Source organism: Solanum dulcamara, chromosome 5, assembly GCF_947179165.1.
Source record: "Solanum dulcamara chromosome 5, daSolDulc1.2, whole genome shotgun sequence".
NCBI classification, from domain to species: domain Eukaryota; kingdom Viridiplantae; phylum Streptophyta; class Magnoliopsida; order Solanales; family Solanaceae; genus Solanum; species Solanum dulcamara.
Genome location: NC_077241.1, coordinates 40,612,746 through 40,626,214, shown reverse-complemented (window position 1 = coordinate 40,626,214; position 13,469 = coordinate 40,612,746).

The following is a 13,469-nucleotide window of genomic DNA, read 5'->3' as shown; positions in this document are numbered from 1 at the left end:
ATAGTTCCATGACTTGGTTCTGAGATGGTGGTACAATCGATTCTGGCACTACTATATTAGTCCAGCCTAGCCAGCAGTGGTGGTGTAAGTCCTTGTTAAAAGAAAGAAAAAGGGGTAGTATGTTCACACTGTTAGAACTGCTAATTGCCAGATTAATAATAGTATGTATCAGAATATCTGACAGGCCCCTTGCTCAGGTAAAAGCTTCCATACAACTATGAACTAAATAAAATCTTCTTTAGTTTGATTTTAACCTTGCTAACTGCAAATTTAAGGATATAGTTTCCACCAAGATCTACATGGCCGCGCGGACTATCGCTAGCCTAGGATATAGTTTCAACCAAGATCTGGATGGCCGCGCAGATTACCGCCAGCCTTTTATAGATCCTGATTGCGATGGTGTAATAGTAGTAATAGTAATAATAATAGTAATAATAATATTAATAGTAATAATAATAGTAATAATATTAAACTTAGAGTTTTATCAAAATCTCTATCCAAAAGATGATATGAAATTCTTTGATATATATTGAACTTAATCTTTCCATAAAATTCTTAATTATATATTGAACTTTTCCATAATGTAGATTTCCTCGTAAGATTCCTAAACAAGTCTCTTCCCTATTTATTATCCTGTTATCTATAATAGCTAAATCTATTGGGGTATCTAACCCTTCTCTAATTAATAGAAGTACTAACAAAAAGATATTTTCTAATTTGATTGTAAAAGTGGATTTTGACAAATAAAAATGAATAAAGATAGTATTCAATATACTGCATTTTCTATCCCTCAAGGACAATATAAATGGTTAGTCATGCCATTTGGATTAAAAATTGCACCATAGATATTCCAAAGAAAAATAGATAATATTTTTAAAGATTATGACTATATATTTATTTACGTTGATGATGTTTTAGTTTTGTCAGATAGCTTCGAAGAACACCTGATACACCTAAATAAGTTTACTAACTTATGCTTAGAAAATGGATTAACACTTTCTAAAAAGAAAGCAAACCTATTAAAAAATGAGATAGAATTTTTAGGAATGATAATTGCAGGAAACGATATAAAATTACAAAGCAATATCGTTGAAAAAATATCTATTTTCCCAGATAAATTAGTTGATAAAAAGCAAGTCAAAATTTTTTAGGAATTCTTAATTATGCTTTAGATTATATTCAGAATTTGGCTGAATTAAGAAAACCATTTCAGGAATTACTAAAAAAGGATAAGAACTTTGAATTTAATGAAGTCTTAGTTAAAAAGGTAAAACATATTAAATCTATTTGTAAATATTTATCAAAATTACAATTACCAAAAGATAGATTATGATCTTAATAAAAATAAGATAGGAGAAAGCCTATGGAGATACTGTTCTGGACCTTTTCAGATACACAAACTAAATATCATATTAATGAAAAAGAATAGTTAGCCGTAGTAAAAAGTTGTCAAAAATTATATTACTTCTTTCTACCAAAATGATTTACTCTCAGAACTGATAATACACAGGTAAAAGTTTTTGTTCATAATAATCTTATGTCAAAATCGGAATATAAATGATTTATTAGATGACAAATGTTATTATCTAAATATTCCTTCAATATCGAAATTATTCGAACTAACAAAAATATTGCAGTAGATTTTCTCACCAATGATGGAAGAAATCAAAAAACCATCTGTAAGATATCGATAAAGGTTTCAAAGATATTCAAACGACTATTTCTGATATTATCGAAATAGCTAATTTCGATTGTGAACAACTGATTGCTGACAAATTAATCAGCATATGTTCCCAGATAACGTCCAAAATTGGACAATGCAGTAATTTTTATGATATTGTTAATAGCTTAATAAAAATGCAAATGATTATACTTCGATAACTACGGAGAGAAAAGATAAGTATAAAAAAATATCTTTTAGACCCCAATTGCCTAAAAAAAGAGTTACTTTGGGATCTAAAGAAAAAATTGATAAGTTATGTCAAACCATCAGAGATCAAGAACAGATAATGAGAGATTTATTTCTTACAAAACTACCCCTAACAGATATATTAATTTTATGAGGATATATCCTTGAATCAATTACTTGCAAAATTCATCTCCGCAAGAAATTAGATACTGGTATGATTTTGAAGCTGTAAATTCTATTTATCTTACTTCTCCAAATTTTTTAGAGATTAGTAGATTACCGTCATGGGTACAAGACAGAGTAAAAGATTGTTATCTCAATAACCCAATGATTATCGTAAAGGATATTTTGGTCCTTAAGTTTATTTCTGCCGGACCAAATTTTTACAAAGATGAAGGATATCCTGCCCACCATTTTATGCAAATTGGTAAGGCTAATGATTTTAATATCATAAATAATTTTCAAGAAAAATCTTTTTAAAGATTTATCGAAAAAGATACGCATTACAGACGTGCTATTGGATTAAGAATTGTTTTACAAAATATGGAACATAGTTTCAAAAAAGGATTTAGAACTTATGGAGGAACCAAAATACATTCCTCTATTTTGATTGCCCCAGCAAAGAACACTCCTCCGGCAGCTAAACAGTATATGGAGACAAAGATAGATTTAATTAATAAAGGTATTATTAAGTTCAGCCCTCAGGCTCAGCAACAATTGTGCGAAATGAGAAAGCACGCCAAAGGCACATGCGAATTTTGTTCTCTAAAAAAGGAAAAAATGATAGAAGATACCATGTCAACATCTTCTGAATAGACTCAAGGTGGATATGGTAAAAGATAAACATGAAGTCAAGAAGATACGTATGAAGGCAAGAAGATAAGGAGGTGATAGCAACTGATAATGACCCTTTTGTCATTTTGTAATAATAAGAAGATAGAAGATAAGGATGCACTTAGTATGATAAAGACCCTTTTGTCATTTTGTAGATAGATAGTCCCATTAGTTGGTTTACTTTGAAAAAATGAAGAAAGAAAAGTCATATATAGTCGTTTCTTTTTTTCTTCTTTTCACTAATAGATGGAAGGTCATTTTCAAGTCACTTTCATCTTTATTAAGCAGATATAAATGTAATTTTGAAGTACGTCTCCTTTTTCTATAAAAGGAGACAATTTGTAAACAAAGAGGATCATCGATCGGAACTTGATCAAAAAACAATCTTTCTACCCTTGTAAAAACCCCTTTAAGATATGAATAAAAACTAAGTTTGTGAGTATCTTTCTTGAGCATCTTTATTATTACTTTATAATTTCTTTCCTTTTATAAAAAGAAAAGAACTCCCCTTCCATATTGCCCTTATGCCAAGAAGTAGGAAACGAAGTTAGGCTGTGATGTGGTATTCTGAAGGAAAGCCAAGGGAAGTTACCTGGTGATAGGTTGGGACTGAAATGTCTAGTAAAAGTCTTGGCGGATACCCAATGTATTTGCGGTCAAAGCGGAATAGGTATGGAAGCATGTTGGACCCTTGACTTTTTATTTAAGTTAAGATGTTATACTTTTATAATATCAGGTTTCTTAGAAAAGTTACTCAATTTCTGATTTATGATTTATTTAGAATAACATATTCACCTTTAGGAGGATTAATTTTATTTGTTAAACAAGATGATTATGTTATTAGATATGAAAATATACCCACGCAGATTATAGATTTATCGAACCAGCAATATTCTTTGGGAAATATTTTTGGTTTACAGCAATATTTTCCCGATCCATTATCTATATAAGTAGCAAAATATTCTGCTTTATAATCTTTATACATTATTCCTATAGGAATATATATACTATGTTGACTTGTCATTTTGATATGACAATTATCTTATCATCGTAAGTAATCTTGATACCTTGATCAAATATATCATAAGGTTTTACACTATTTAGGAAACTAGTTCCTAATAGAAATTATAAAGTATCATTAGTTTCTTCTGGTTCGACTAGTAATCTTATAGGTATGGTATTATCTTCGAATATTAAAATAGTTTTTATCATGTTTACTATTTAATGTCTTTTTTCATTGAAATCAGTATAAAGATGTTTATCTTTTAATCTATACTATTAAAGGTGGTTACACAGCCTACAGCTGATGTAATTTTCACTAGCACCTCTATCTGCTAGGATGTTCATGGGAACGAATCTTATACCATTAAAATATTCTCCTTTTATCCTATAATTTTTTATTTCATCATTTTTTGCTTCTAAGATAGGTTGTATAAATCTTTTTGATTATGTTTTTCTTATCAGCGCAGATGGGTTTATAACTCGAGTTTCATCAAAACATAATCGAGATGTTGAATCTTGTTTGATTATACAAGGGTTTAGATTGTAAATCTAAGTCTAATGGCGTATCTTCTATTTCTTGTATCTTTGTTGTGCTGGGCTTTTGTATTTGACTAACTTCTTCAAATAAATAGGGATAATCGATTGTATCTTTTATAGCAAAGCAATCTGAATGATGAGTATTTGAAATTGCATATGAAATAACATAAGTTATCGAATATGGTCTATTGTTTTTATGAAAGAATTCTTTTCTTTTCAAATCTAGTATTAAACTTAGAGTTTTATCAAAATCTCTATCCAAAAGATGGTATGAAATTCTTGGATATATAATGAACTTAATCTTTCCATATTGCAGATTTTCTCGTAAGATTCCTAAACAGACCTCTTCCCTATTTACTATCCTGTTATCTATAATAGCTAAATCTATTGGGGTATCTAACTCTTCTCTAAATATATATTTTATTATTATATGGATAGCTCTTATATGTATCCATCCCAGTGTATTTCGAATTTCTATATTTATTTTTTGTAATTTATCTTGAATATCTTTTTTAGATAGTAACGGTATCATTACTTTATTAGAAGTAACCGAAGCTTCTAAAGCTCTTTCTTGGATATTTAATCTATAAAATAAATGATGTTTTCTTTTTTCTTAATCCTAATCTTTCAAAGTTATTTACTTTAAATTCCGAGTAATTAGCTAAAGAAAACTTTTTATTTTGTATTTGTTTTAATTTTCTTTTATTAATAAAAATATCTTGTTTATATTCTCCAACTTGTTCTATCGTTTCTTCTATTATATCCTAGACAATTTCTATTTTATTATTTATTTTGACTATCTTCTTCTGAAGAGGAATAATAATCAGTATCTGTTAATATGAAGATTGTGTCGTCAGACTCAACTTCTTCAAAATTATTTAATTGTATAAATTTTTCTGAATTTATCATTTCTTCAATATCTTCATCAATTTCTATTTTCTTGGTATTATTGACAAATTTCTTTAGGCATTTATTAACATAGTGTCCCATCTATTTACAGTAATAACATCTGCATTCCTTTAGATTTTTCTCTTATTATTTCTTTTGAAAAATTGTTTGTTATATTTAATATATCATTTCTTTTTGTAATATCTAGCTTTTCTCTTTTTGAAATATTTCTTTTTAAAGAGTTTCTTCTTTTTATATTTTCTTTTAATCTTTTTGTAATAGTAGGGACTTTCACATCCAATCATTATAGACATTTTTGGATTATCCCAATATAGACTTATTTTCTTTCTTAATTCTTTTGTTGCTTTAGCTAATATGGCGTCTGCACATCATGTTCTAAGCTTATATTTTAAATGAGTAATTCTTTTTCCTAAAGTATCAGTTGTACCAGAATTATAAGTATCTATTAACTTTTCACCCCAATGGTCTGGTATCTTAGTGAAAAACAGAGACAGATATATTTTCGAATTTATTACTCTGTTATAGACATAGTAATAGAAATCTTGAAAGACACGAATATATTTATCTATTTTACACATATCACATAATTATAATCGTAACAACGCAATTTCGTATTTTGTAATCATTGCAGGGTCTTTTAAAATATTACCTTCTCCGGCAAATTCTAATATTATAGCTTCTGTAGCCCTTGTAATTAAATTAGTAATATTATTATCGGTACCAAAAATATCATTTCTAGTGGCATCATTTAAGTTTTGCCAAAATCTTAGCACACTATTTAATAAACTTCTTCTATAAAATATTTAGTTGTGTCATAATCCATTTTGGGTACTATTACTGCTATTCTTAAAGAAGTTTCTCATTTTATCTATAGCTTCTTCAGTATTGTTGATACAATCTAAATCTAGATATGTTCCAAACAGATTAATCGCTTCACTTTTCATTGATCCTGTGGGTGTATGATTAGCTTTTGATCTTAACGCAGAGTTTATACTTTCATAAGCCCTGTCGGATTTATTAAAATTTGTTCGGCTTGTTTCAGCCTGAGTAGGAAGCTCAGTAATATTAGGATTAAAATCTAGTTCTTCTGGTTTGATTGTATCCATTTTTAAGTTTATCATATCCCCTTCATTTTTTAACTTGGTCTCTTTCATATTTATTATAGGATAGTAATTGTTTCTGACACATTTCTAACATTCTTCTCTTCATATTTAATCTTTCACTACTGCTGCTGCATTCTCTCCTCTATCAAGCGACCATTTTTTCGTTCTTCATTTTCTCTTCTTTTTCACACAAATTTCTCGAAATTATTGACCTTGAACTGCGACCAATAATTCCTACAATTTCTAGGAGGGTAATATCGTTTCCTAGATTTGAAGAAGAGAGAAATTAATGCACCCCATCTGTTTGATAAATTGCCTAAGAGGAAAAGGAGCTTATTTTTCGGCAACAACCAAATTCATTTCAACTGGAGTTGGTACCTCCGGTTTCCATATCTTTTAATATCTATTCCTTGCTCATACAGTTGTAATTATATTTTGCTATTACATTTTGCTAACTTTAGATCTTTGAATAATTTATTAGTTCTTACGCGTTTTTGTGGCTTTGGATAGTGAGACTAGGGTCATGTTCTCTCTCAGGGACGGGGATGGGGATGAGGGTAAGGTGGGGTAAGTGAGTTAAAGGAGCGTCTAGACTGTAGTGACGAATCTTGTATGTATTCCTAAGAAAAGGAATTTCTCCATTTTTTCGGGGTCTCAAAGGGGCGTGGAAATGCATAAGAACTCTTGAGTGGAAAAGAGATGTAACTCCAATTCCTTGACTGAGAGTAGTTTTTGGAATATTGGGACGTTAACGAGAAAATTCATAGAGCTAGTTAAGATTCTAAAGAAGAGAAAAATTAATATAGCTTGTGTCCAAGAGACCAAATGGGTAGGTTCTAAAGCTAAGGAGGTAGACGGGTATAAGCTTTGGTTCTCTGATAGATCGAAGTATAGGAATAGGGTAGGCATTTTAGTGGACAGTGATTTAAGAGATTAGGTGGTGGAGGTTAGGAGAGTCAAGGATAGGATGATGTCGATTAAGATGGTCATTGAAGGGATCATGTTGAACATTATCAGTGCTTATGCGCCACAAACGGGCTTAGGTGAGGAGGATAAAAGGTGTTTTTGGGAGGATTTAGATGAGTTAGTGGGAGGTATACCACCTACTGAGAAGCTTTTCGTAGAAGGGGATTTTAATGGGAACATCGGGTCTATTTTAGGAGGGTATGATAATGTGCATGGAGGCTTTGGATACGAGGACAAAAATGGAGTAGGAGTTTCACTTTTGGATTTCGCAAGAGTTTTTAGGTTGGTGATAGCCAATTCGAGTTTTCCAAAGAAGGAGGACCACTTGGTAACCTTCCGTAGTCCGGTGGCTAATACTTAGATAGATTTCTTACTCCTTAGGAAAGATGATAAAGGTCTGTGCAAGGACTGTAAGGTCATTATGATTGTCAACCTTACGACCTGATATAAGCTCTTGGTGATGGATTTAGGGATCAAGATAACGTGGAAGAAAAGGGTCAGAAATGACTGACCTACTATCAGATGGAGGAGTTTGACCACGACTAGTGCCCTAGAGATGCGAGATAAATTAAAGGATATGGGGTCTTGGGATAGTAGAGGGGATGCGAATAGTATATGGGATAGGACGGCTAGTTGTATTAGGGTGATAGCAAGGGAAGTGCTGGGAGTCTCGACAGGTAGTCGTAGTCAGCATCGAGAGGACTGGTGGTGGAATGGAAAAGTGCAAGGGAAGTGAAAGCAAAGAAGATGGCGTATGTAAAGTTGATAGAAAGCAACAATGAGGTAGATAAGCGGGCAAATAGGGAACTTTATAAGATAGCGAGGAAGGAGAAGAAGTCGGTGGTTTCGATGGCATAAACGACAGCTTTTGAATGCCTTTATGCTGAACTAGAAGGGAAAGATGGGGATAGGAAATTATTCAGGCTAGCCAAGGTGCGGGAGAGAAGGGCACGCGATGTGGATCAAGTGAAGTGCATTAAGGATGAGTATGGAAAAGTATTGGTAGAGGAGACCCTCATTAAATAGAGATGGAAGTCATATTTCTATAAACTCTTGAATGAAGAAGGGGACAGAGAAATTGTGTTGGGAGATTTGGAAAATAAAGGGAGGCGTCACGATTTTAGGTATTGCAGAAGTATTACGGTTGAATAGGTTAAGGGTGCTGTGCGTAGGATGCGCTAGGGAAGAGCGATCGTACCTAATGAGATTCCTGGGGAATTTTAGAAGAGCGCAAGGTCGATAGGTTTGGAGTGGCTGACTAGGTTATTGAATGTCATCTTTAAGACGACAACGATGCCCGAAGAATGGAGGTCGAGCGTAATGATCCCTCTATATAAAAACAAGGGAGATATCCAGAGTTGCAATAACTATAGAGGTATCAAGCTTCTAAATCATACTATGAAAGTATGGGAAAAAGTGGTAGAGATGAGGATGAGGAAAAGCGTGTCTATTTCAGAAAACCAATTTAGATTTATGCCGAAATGCTCAACTACAGAAGTCATCCATCTTATGAGGAGACTGGTGGAGCAGTATAGGGAGAGAAAGAGGGACTTGCATATGGTATTTATTGACCTAGAAAAGGCTTACGATAAAGTTATACGAGAAATACTATGGAGACATTTGGAGGATAAAGGTGTACCTGTGGCATACATTAGGGTGATCAAGGACATGTATGAGGGTGACAAAACCAGGGTAAGGATAATAGGAGGGGACTCAGAGCACTTTTCAGTTATGATGGGGTTGCATCAAGGATAAACTCTTAGTCTACTTTTATTTGCCTTGGTGATGGATGGATTGATGCGACAAATTCAAGGTGAGGTGCCATGGTGTATGCTTTTTATGGACGATATAGTCCTGATCGATGAGACTCATAGCGGAGTTAATGCTAAGCTGGAGGATTGGAGACATACCTTAGAGTCTAAAGGGTTTAAGCTGAGTAGGACCAAGACGGAGTACTTTGAGCGCAAGTTCAGTGAGATACCTCAGGAGGTTGGACCAGAAGTTAGGCTTGGTGACCAGGCCATCTAAAACAAATGTAGTGTCAAGTACCTTGGGTCTATCATGCAAGGCAGCAAGAAGATTGACGATGATTTCACATATCGTATTGGGGCAGGGTGGATGAAATGGAGGCTTGCTTCTAATGTGCTATATGAAAAGAAAGTGCCACCACAACTAAGAGCAAGTTCTACAAAGTGGTGGTTAGACATGCTATGTTATATGGGGTGGAGTGTTGGCCAGTTAAGGTCTCTCACGTTCAAAAGATGAAAGTTGCCGAGATGAAAATATTGAGATAGATGTGTGGGCATACCAGGAGCGACAGGATTAGAAATGAGGCTATTCGGGACAAGGTAGGAGTGTCCTTGGTGGAAGACAAGATGCGGGAAGTGCAATTAAGATGGTTTGGGCATGTGAAGAGGAGAGACACAGATGCTCCAGTGCGGATGTATGAGAGGATGGGCATGGATGGTTTTAGAAGAGGTAGGGGTAGGCCGAAGAAACATTGGGGAGAGGTGATTAGAGAGGACATGACGTAGGTACAGCTTACCGAGGACATGACCTTAGATAGGATGGTGTGGAGGACCCATATTAGGGTAGAAGGCTAGTACAAAGTCCCGTTATTCTTTCTTATTAGTAGGCACATTAGAGCTCTATAATTTCTTATGCTCTGATTTCTGTTATTATATATTACACTCTGTACTTTGATTACCCTATTTTATCTGTGTCTCTTTCGTTATTTGCTTTCACATAACGCTTTGAACTTCTTGTACTTCTTAGCAGTATCTAACCTCTTTTTATGCTTTTACTAAGCCGAGGGTTTTTCGGAAACAACCGTCCTACCTTGGTAGGAGCGTACACTTTACCCTCCTCAGACTCCACGTTATGAGATTTTACTGGGTTGTTATCGTATAAGATTATCTATTTTAGAATTTTCTGAGTCAGAGCTTACCATTTTAAATTGTTTCCTCTGTATGCTTCAGGTATTTTAATTTTAGAAATATGAGATCCTATGATATCTAAGGTTTTACTTATAGGCTCTTTTTCAATTTTTATTTCTTTTTGATTTAGTATATCTTTCAAAGTTTGAATTTCTTTAGCTATTAAATTTCCAAAGTAAATTATCGTTCTCTGTATTTCATATAAATCTTGCTCTTTCTTTAGAGGATCTTGTTCATTAAGTAATTTATAGTTGATTTTATTATCCATTTTATCCTATACTAGCTGGATGATGTTTAAAATAATAACTACTAAGTAATTTTATATTATCTTTTTCTAATAATATTTCTTCATTATTAGCAATCATTACTTCTTGTGTTTTCTTTATTTGTTCAATCTTTGTGGTGTCTAATTTTTTTTAAATATCTTTGATAAGATTCTTTTTTTATTTTAGCTATTTTTAAATTTTGCTGAAAAGTCCAATATAAAAGATAATCTACTCTTATGTCAGAAAAGGAAGATAATATTTTCATTATCCAAAACTAGAAGAATGAGTCTCAGTTTCATCTTTGATTCTTTGAATTTTATTAGTTAATCCTTCTATTATTATATCATAATCGAATAATATTTATTCGGTTCTAGATATAGCGGTTTCATCCGTATTATCTTGTTTGAGTAATACTAGCAATTTTTTTATATTTTTCTCTACCTACTTGGCTATCATGTAGATGCTTTTTAAATTTCCATAAAAAATTATCATCTATTTTTGCTTCAGCTAAAAAAGAATGTCTTTTCATTCTATATGTTTAGAGGTTTCATCGCATATTAATGCTTCAGTTATTTTGTCAAATTTATCTTCACTACTTTCTTGTCTAATCTTGATATCTAAAGTTGACATATTTTGTGTAATATCGACTTCTACGTCTTTAACATCTATAATGACTCTGATACCAATTGGGAGAGGGTGTCTAGAAAATCGTTGTTACGATAAATTTATAATTTGCATGGGTATATTTTCATATCTAATAACATAATCATCTGTTTAACAAATAAAATTAATCCTCCTAAGGGGGAATATGTTATATCTAAAGAAATCATAATATCAGAAATTGAGTAACTTTTTTGAGCAACCTGATATTATAACAGTATAACATCTTAACTTAAATAAAAAGATGTCATGTCGACATCTTAACTTCTAGACATTGTTATAAAGAAATCATAATATCAAAAAGAAGATGCCATGTCAACATCTTCGGAATAGACTCAAGGTGGATATGGAAAAAGATAAACATGAAGTCAAGAAGATACGTATGAAGGCAAGAAGCTAAGGAGGTGATAGCAACCGATAATGACCCTTTTGTCATTTTGAAATAATAAGAAGATAGATGGCATTTTATTTAAGTTAAAAAGTTATACTGTTATAATATCAGGTTTCTTAGGAAAGTAACTCAATACCGTATAAAAATTATAAAGTAGAATATTTTGCTGCTTATATACATAATGGTTCGGGGCTGTAAACCAGAAATATTTTCCAAACAATATCATCAAGAGTTACCCATTACCAGAGGAAGAGATATATCAAATAATATTATAACAATGTCTAGAGGCATTGCTCAACCGATTATACTATTAGGATATTTTTTAATAAAATGTCCCCCATTTTACTTTTATTATACCGGACAAGATGTACTGTTAGGAAATAACTTCTTAGAAATGTTTCATAGTGTATTATACGATAGAGTTTTATTTCAAATAAAATTTAAGACTCCTTGTTAACATACGATTGTTGTAAAATGCTTTTAAAACTGCTTATTAAAAAAGAATACATATTCAATTTAAACCCCGCACAGCCCAGCGTGGTGATATAGGATATTAAAATAAACCATTTTTTCCAAAAAGCACTCCCTTGCTATAATATGATACTGATTGGGATAACCCTTAGATAATAAATCAGCAATATCCCCTGCTAGAATATCAGATAACCTTTAACAAATTAGAAAAAAGCTTGGATATGATCAAACAAAAATTAGAACAATATTTTTCGGAAAATTCCTTAGAATTTTAGGATAAAAATAAGATAGAAGCCAAGCTAGAAATAAAAGATAAAAATAAAGTTATTAGGATGAAACCAATGACATACAGTCCGGAAGATCAAGAAGAATTTTAAAAACAGATTAAAAAATTATTAAGTCTTAAAATAATAAGGTCTAGTAACTCTTCACATAACTCTCCTACTTTTATGGTAAGAAACCATGCAGAGATAGTACGAAATAAACTAAGAATGGTTATAAAGTATAAGAAATTAAATGATAATACCATCTTTGATGGGTATTTCTTACCCCATAAAGAGAGTCTAATCAATAGAAGTACTAACAAGAATATATTTTCTAAGTTTGATTGTAAAAGTGGATTTTGGCAAATAAAAATGAATAAAGATATTATTCAATATACTGCATTTTCTACCTCTCAAGGACAATATAAATGGTTAGTCATGCCATTTGGATTAAAAAACGCACCACAGATATTCCAAAGAAAAATGAATAATATTTTTAAAGATTATGACTATATATTTGTTTACGTTGATGATGTTTTAGTTTTGTCAGATATCCTCGAAGAACACCTGGTACACCTAAATAAATTTACTAACTTATGCTTAGAAAATAAATTAGCACTTTCTAAAAAGAAAGCAAATCTATTAAAAAATGAGATAAATTTTTTAGGAATGATAATTGATGGAAACGATATAAAATTACAAAGCCATATCGTTGAAAAAATATCTATTTTCTCAGATATATTAGTCGATAAAAAGCAAGTGCAAAGCTTTTTAGGAATTTTTAATTATGCTTTAGATTATATTCAGAATTTGGCTGAATTAAGAAAACCATTTCAGGAATTACTAAAAAAGGATAAGAACTTTGAATTTAATGAAGTCTTAGTTAAAAAGGTAAAAGTTATTAAATTTGTTTGTAAATATTTACCAAAATTACAATTACCAAATGATAGATTATGATCTTAATAAAAATAAGTTAGGAGAAAGCCTATATAGATACTATTGTTTTCAGATACACAAACTAGATATCATATTAATAAAAAAGAATTGTTAGCCTTAGTAAAAAGTTGTCAAAAATTATATTACTTCTTACTACCAAAATGATTTACTCTCAGAACTGATAATACACAGGTAAAAGCTTTTGTTCATAATAATCTTCTATCAAAATCGGAATATAAATGATTTATTAGATGACAAATGTTATTATCCTAATATTCCTTTGATA